We start from the raw sequence: 7604 nt of genomic DNA, 5'->3' as shown, positions 1-7604 counted from the left end.
TTTCTTGATTGTCTAGATTTAAGAAAGTGATGGAGAAGGGGGCAGCTAGGCAATGTAGTGACTAGAGCACTGGCCCTGGAGTCAGGAGGACCTCAGTTCAAATCCAGACTCAGACACTTGACACTTACTAGCTGTGTGACCTTGGGCAAGTCACTTAACCCCAACTGCCTTGCCTTCCCCCCTCCAAAAGAAAAAGTGATGGAGAAAATACTAATAATGCAGTATAAACCTAGCTCAGGTATATTAACAACTGGAGAGCCAGTTGTTAAAACATTTACCAGGATACCATTGGCTTTATGGTTTGCAAAATGCTTTACATATAGTGTCTTATTTGAGCCTCACAATAGGCCTATGAGGTAAGTGCTACCATTATCCCCATTTTGCAGATGAGGAAACAGAAGCTGAGAGTTTAGGTGATTTGTCAGGACAGATCAGAGTCTCTCAAGAATGAAAGTCAGTTGATACATTCATGAAAAATCCTAGCAAGCAAGAAAAGGAGGTAGGCAGTGTAGTATAATGGAAAGGACATAGGATTCAGAATCAGAGGACCTGGCTTCAAACCCCAGTCCTATCACTTACCACCTGAGTGATTTGGTACAATTTGGTCCTTGGCCTGGCCCTTAATTTTCTCATCTTTAAAATGAGGGAGTTCAATTTAAAGACCAATCAAATCCTTCCCAAGTCTAAATATATGATAATGCAACCTAAAAAGATCAGTGTGGTGGGGGCAGAGCCAAGATGGCAGCCGGAAAGCAGGGTGAGCTCCCTACCAGGTCCCTCCAAAAACCTATAAAAAATGACTCTGAACAAATTCTAGAACTGCAGAACCCACAAAATAGCAGAGGGAGGCAGGCTCCAGCCCAGGGCAACCTGGATGGTCTCTGGGTGAGGTCTATCGCGCACAGAGCTGGGAGCAGAGCAGAGCAGAAGCCAGCATGAGCTGTGCCTGGACCAACCAGACCGGGAGCCCAGTGGAACAGGCCCTAGCCCCCTGAATCAGTGAGCTGTGGCAGTTACCAGACTTCTCAACCCACAAACACCAAAGACAACAGAGAAGGTTAGTGGGAAAAGCTGCAGGGACAGAACGGAAGGAGTTCGTGGTTTGGCCACTGCCCCGGGGACAGCAGAGGTGGTGCAGCTACAGAATTACAGCTGCAGTTGCTTCCAGGCCCAGGCCCACCTGGTGGGAGGAATTAAGTGGCAGATTAGAGCAGGAGTGCGGAGCCTGCTTAAGATTTGCGTCAGGTCCAGGTTGGCGGTTCTTGGGGAAGGAGGAGTGCTGGTGTGGCAGAGCTGGCTGTATAGAAATAGCTCTGAAAACAACAGCGCATCCCCTCAAGCTTGGAACAAAGTACTCTCTACTCTTCAAGCAGTCATACCCTGATGAAAAACTCAAGGGTCAAGTAAGTTGGCTGGGAACATGGCCAGGGATCATAAACACACTCAGATTCAGTCTCAGACTTTGGAATCTTTCTTTGGTGACAAAGAAGACCAAAATATACAGCCAGAAGAAGTCAACAAAGTCAAAGAGCCTACATAAAAAGCCTCCAAGAGAAACACGAACTGGTCTCAGGCCATGGAAGAACTCAAAAAGGATTGGGAAAAGCAAGTAAGAGAAGTAGAGGAAAAATTGGGAAGAGAAATGAGAATGATGTGAGAAAACCATGAAAAACAAATCAATGACTTGCTAAAGGAGAACCAAAAAAATACTGAAAAAAAATACTGAAGAAAACAACAACTTAAAAAATAGACTAACTCAAATGGCAAAAGAGCTCCAAAAAGCCAATGAAGAGAAGAATGCCTTGAAAGGCAGAATTAGACAAATGGAAAAGGAGGTCCAAAAGACCACCGAAGAAAATACTACCTTAAAAATGAGATTGGAGCAAATGGAAGCTAGTGACTTTATGAGAAATCAAGATATTATAAAACAGAACCAAAGGAATGAAAAAGTGGAAGACAATGTGAAATATCTCATTGGAAAAAACCACTGACCTGGAAAATAGATCCAGGAGAGCTAATTTAAAAATTACTGGACTACCTGAAAGCCATGATCAAAAAAGAGCCTAGATGTCATCTTTCAAGAAATTATCAAGGAGAACTGCCCTGATATTCTAGAGCCAGAGGGTATAATAGAAATTGAAAGAATCCACAGATCGCCTCCTCCAAAAGATCCCCCAAAGAAAGCTCCTAGGAATATTGTTGCCAAATTCCAGAGCTCCCAGATCAAGGAGAAAATACTGCAAGCAGCCAGAAAGAAACAATTTCAGTATTGTGGAAACACAATCAGAATAATACAGGATCCAGCAGCTTCTACCTTAAGGGATCGAAGGGCTTGGAATACGATATTCCGGAGGTCAATGGAGCTAGGATTAAAACCATGAATCACCTACCCAGTGAAACCAAGCATAATGCTCCAAGGCAAAATATGGATTTTCAACAAAATAGAGGACTTTCAAGCTTTCTCAGTGAAAAGATCAGAGCTGAACAGAAAATTTGACTTTCAAAAACAATAATCAAAAGAAGCATGAAAAGGTAAACAAGAAAGAGAAATCCCAAGGGACTTACTAAAGTTGAACTGTTTTGTTTACATTCCTACTTGGAAAAATGATGTGTATGATTCATGAGACCTCAGCATTAGGGTAGCTGAAGGGAATATGTGTGTATATATATATATATATATATATATATATATATATATATATATATAGAAAGGGAGAGATAGAATGGGGTAAATTATCTCGCATAAAAGTGGCAAGAAAAAGCAGTTCTGTAGGAAGGGAAGAGGGGGCAGGCGAGGGCGAATGAGTGAATCTTGCTCTCATCAGATTTGACCTGAGGAGGGAATACCATACACACTCAACTGGGTATCTTACCCCACAGGAAAGAAGGAGGAAGGAGATAAAAAAGGGGGGATGATAGAAGGGAGGGCAGATAGGGGGAGGAGGTAATCAAAAACAAACCCTTTTGAAAAGGGACAGGGTCAAGGGAGAAAATTCAATAAAGGGGGATAGGTTAGGAAGGAGCAATATATAGTTAGTCTTTCACAACTTGTGTATTGTGGAAGGGTTTTACATAATGATACGCATGGGGCCTATGTAGAATTGCTTGACTTCTTAGGAAGGGTGGGTGAGGAGGGAAGAAGGGAGAGAATTTGGAACTCAAAGTTTTAAAAATAAATGTTCAAAAACAAATAAAAAAAAGTTTTTGCATGCAACTAGGAAATAAGATACACAGGCAATGGGGCATAGAAATTTATCTTGCCCTACAAGAAAGTAAAAGAAAAGGGGATGGTGGGGGAGTAAGGTTACAGAAGGGAGGGCTGACTGGGAAATGGGGCAACCAGAATATACACCATCCTGGAGTGGGGGGGAGGGTAGAAATGGGGAGAAAATTTGTAATTCAAACTCTTGTGAAAATCAATGCTGAAAACTAAATATATTAACTAAATTAAAAAAAAAAGATCAGCATGGCTACATACGAAGCTCTCATAGTCCATATAAATTATACATTATGGTAACAGTCTCATATGGAAGCAGTGTGGTATAATACATAGAGATCCAGATCTTGAGTCATGAAGATCTGGGTTCAAATCCTACCCTAATACTTGTTAGCTTTGCAATCGTGGTTCAAAGAGCCACAGTTTTCTCAGACATAAAGTGGGAATAATCATATCTTTAATATTTGTCTTGTAGGGTTGTTGTGAGGCTCAAATAAAATAAACTTCATTAATATGACATTGAGAGTATTGAATCAAAAAGACTTAGAAATAATTGAATGTAAAGGACTGGGGCAGTGAGAAATCAAAGATGACTGCATTTTTAGGGGTAGATTATTAGCAAGACAGTGATATTATTAACAGAGGTAGAGAAGGCATAGCTAGACAATATTTCCCATGGGGGGAAAAACTGTGGTTTTAGCAGACTGCCGTCTCAATACGAATCACAAATGTGTTTTGGCAGCCAGAGCTGGAGCTTTGCCAAGGAGATATGTATGCTAGAAATGGAAACCTGGTGGTCAGGGAAGAGATTGGAGCATTTGACAACAAAGAAAACCACACCTGAAGGGAGGATCTGGGAATGATTGCTGCTGTCCTCACAAGTATGATGAGCCAGCAAAAAGGGAATACTGAGCTTTACTCATCAATCTTTCACCTCCTACTCACACACTACCATCACCACCTTTAGATAAACAAGAAAAGGTAAGACAATCTTAGACTCTATTGAGAGGCAAAGCATTCAAGAATAAGGAGGGCATTGAATGCCTTGGTTAAACCATGCTTGGAGTCTTGTATTTGCTACTGGGCATTACATTTTAGGAAGGACTTTGATAAGCTGGAGTATGTCCAGAGGAAGGAAATCATGTTGACAATTGACTTTGAATCAACAATACATGAAGATCTATTGAAGAATTTGGGAATTTCAATCCTGAAAGAAAGACATGAGGGATTGAGAATGACATAATAATTATCTTCAATAATTATTTATTAAAGGGCCTTTGACCCTTGAAGAATTACGATATTTCTATGCTGCCCTAAAGAGAATAACTAAGAAAAACTCATAACAATTAGTACTCTCCAGAGTCAATTTTTCACCACTCAAGACCTTCAAAGAAAGACTGAGTGTTTGCTTGTTGGGGATATTGTAGGAGGGAATTTTTTTAGGCATGCAGCTCCCAATCTCATTAATAAACTGGAATTGCTTTCTCCAAGGCTACCACTGATCTAATTATAATCATTATAATTAAAAATCTAATAATAATAATTATTGAATCCAATGTTTTTTTTTTCTCAGCCATCATTTTCTCCCTTTTTTTTGTAGCACTGTTGACTCCTCCTCCTTCTAGATACCATCTCTTTCCTGGGTTTTTATGACACAGCACTTTTCTGGCTTTCTTCTTACCAATCTGGCTGCTCCTATTTAGTTTCCTGTGCAGGACCACCTGTGCTAGGTCTATGACCTAGCATGGGTGTATTCAAGGTATCTGTCATCTTCTCTTGATGATCCTATTAGTTCTTGTATGTTCCAGAATCACCTCTGTGCAGATGACTCCTCGATCTATACCCCAGTCTCTTTCTTAAGCTCCAGTCCTATATCGCCAGCTGCCTATTGGACATCTCAAACTGGATATTCTCAGGGCACATATCAACCTCAACATGTCCAAAACATAATCCATTATCTTTTCCCTCAAGCCTTCCCTTCTTCTTAACTTCACTGTTTCTATTGAGGCCATCACTGTCCTTCTAGTTCTCCAGGTCTACAAAATCAGAGGCATCTTTAACTTTTCCCTGTCTCTCATATCTAATCTATTGTGAAGTCTTAATCCTACCTACATAGTGTGTCTCATATCCATCCCCTTCTCTTCACTCACATGACTGCTAGCCTCCCTCATCACCTCTTGCCAGAAATTTTTATACACACACACATATGTATGTGTGCACATATATATGCACACATGCATTATACAGATACATAAACACACATACACATATGTGTGCTACAGAGTATTTATATACACACATACATAGTACATATGTAATTATAATATACAAGTAAGAAAAAAAAACCAGAAAAGAACTGTGTCATAAAAGCCCAGGAAAGAGGCTGTGTCTAGGAAGAGGCATGGTGAACAGCACTACAAAGAAGTTGGGAAAAATAATGAGTGAGAAAGAACTATTGGATTTGATATTATAATCATATTATAGGAGAGTCCTCCTCATTGAGTTCTCTGTCTCCGGTCTCTAATCTGTCCTCCACACAACTGCCAAACTGATATATTGATATGTTCTTTTTTTGTTAGGTGAGGGAATTGGGGTTAAGTCACTTACCCAGGGTTACACAGCTAGCAAATGTCAAGTGTTGGAGGTCAGATTTGAACTCAGGTCCTCCTGACTCCAGGGCCAGTGCTCTATCCACTGTACCACCTAGCTGCCCTTGATATATTCTTAAAACATGGTGCTGACCACTCCCTAGCTCAAGAATTCCCAGTGGTTCTCTCTTTACTTTGGGGATAAAATACAAAATCCTTTACTTGGCTATAAATCCCTTCCTAATTTGGTTTCAGCCTACCTTTCCAGAATTATCAAAGTTTATTCTTTTCCTGCCAAACTAGCTTGGACATGACATTCCACCTCCATGCCTTTGCAAAGCTCTTACCCATTTCTGGAATGCACTCCCTTGTCATCTATGTCTCTTCACTTCTGCTTTCAAAGCTTAGCCCAAGAGTCACCTCTGACAGGAAAATTATCCTGATTCTCAACTTCCTCTCTTTGTTAGTGCCCCTCCCCCAAATAATTGTGTGTATAGTTTGTATTTAATTTTCTTCATACTCATTTTTTCCCCTTACCCCTGCTGGAATTTAAGTTCTTTGAGGGAAGGTGCTATTTCAATTTTATCTTCGCCTGCTGTCACAATAAGTGTGAAATAAAGGGCAACTGAATTGATCTTAATGTTAGATTAGATGGTGTGGGCGTTATCTTCCAACTTTATAGTTTTGTGTAAGATCAGAGGAGGAACATAACTGAAGATGATGATAAGGTGAGTTGATGGCTTTGGTGGCTCATTGTCCTTTCCTTTTTCCCCTCTTCTTTGGCCTTAAAAGATCACCAAATGAAAAAACACAGAGGAGGAGAAAGCCTACCAAATAGCTGATTGGGTATGAGTATGTGGGGGTGGGGTTGGGTGGTATATGGTTTTGTGGGCCAAGACAAAGGGCCAAGACTAGAGGAGGAGGAATGAGAAAACCATCATGGCTCCCTTTTTCCTCTCCCTTAAACTTTGATTTAGATGCTGGTAAAATATCTCTCAGCAACATAAAAGTCTTTTCCCAGAGAACTAAAGCTTCTCCATGCTTGAACTGACTAATGACCCATGAAACTCATTCTACAGAGCACTCTAGAAGAAGGCAGGAAAATCACTCAGTGTGCTTGGATGAGAGTACAGAAGTACAGCTGTCAAAAATCCATTCCACCCTCAGTCTATTTGCTTTCCAAAGTTCTAATGCTGCAGGACTGACAGATTTGAGGATTTCTTTTTCTAGGCATGACTGGAGATACTATGAAGAATGAATTATTTTGAATTCATAGCTACAAAAATTAGCCTCCTGGAATAGGTGGAAAGCCAAACAACGGGACTTTATTAAAGCAATATTTTATGTTGAGTTAATCTTTTATAAGAAAGGAAACATGACACAATAGATGGGGCATTGACTCGTATTCTGGTTTAAATCCTACATCACTGCTTGTATGACTATGGGTGAGCTTCAGTTTCCTTATCTGAAAAATGAAATTGAACTAGAATGACCTCTGAGGCCCTTTCTAATTCTCAATCTATGGTCCTATGGAAGTTATTAGTTCTCTCAAATTTAATTTATTTGAATTTAACAAACATTTATTAAATATCTAATATGCAAAGATGAAGATGGCAGATTCTAATCCAAGAGTTTATTGAAGAAGAGCATGATGTAGGGGCAGGAAGACTTGGGTTCAAATCCCACCCCAGACACTGTGTGATTATAGGCAAGTCACTTAACCTTTTTGTGCCTCAATTTTTCCACCTGGAAAATAAGGAAGTTGGGTTCAGTAGCATCTAAGGACCCTTCCAGCTCTA

The sequence above is a fragment of the Trichosurus vulpecula genome, chromosome 5 (assembly GCF_011100635.1).
Source record: "Trichosurus vulpecula isolate mTriVul1 chromosome 5, mTriVul1.pri, whole genome shotgun sequence".
NCBI lineage: Eukaryota > Metazoa > Chordata > Mammalia > Diprotodontia > Phalangeridae > Trichosurus > Trichosurus vulpecula.
The sequence above is the reverse complement of the archived record's forward strand: the minus strand, read 5'-3'. Positions refer to the sequence as shown.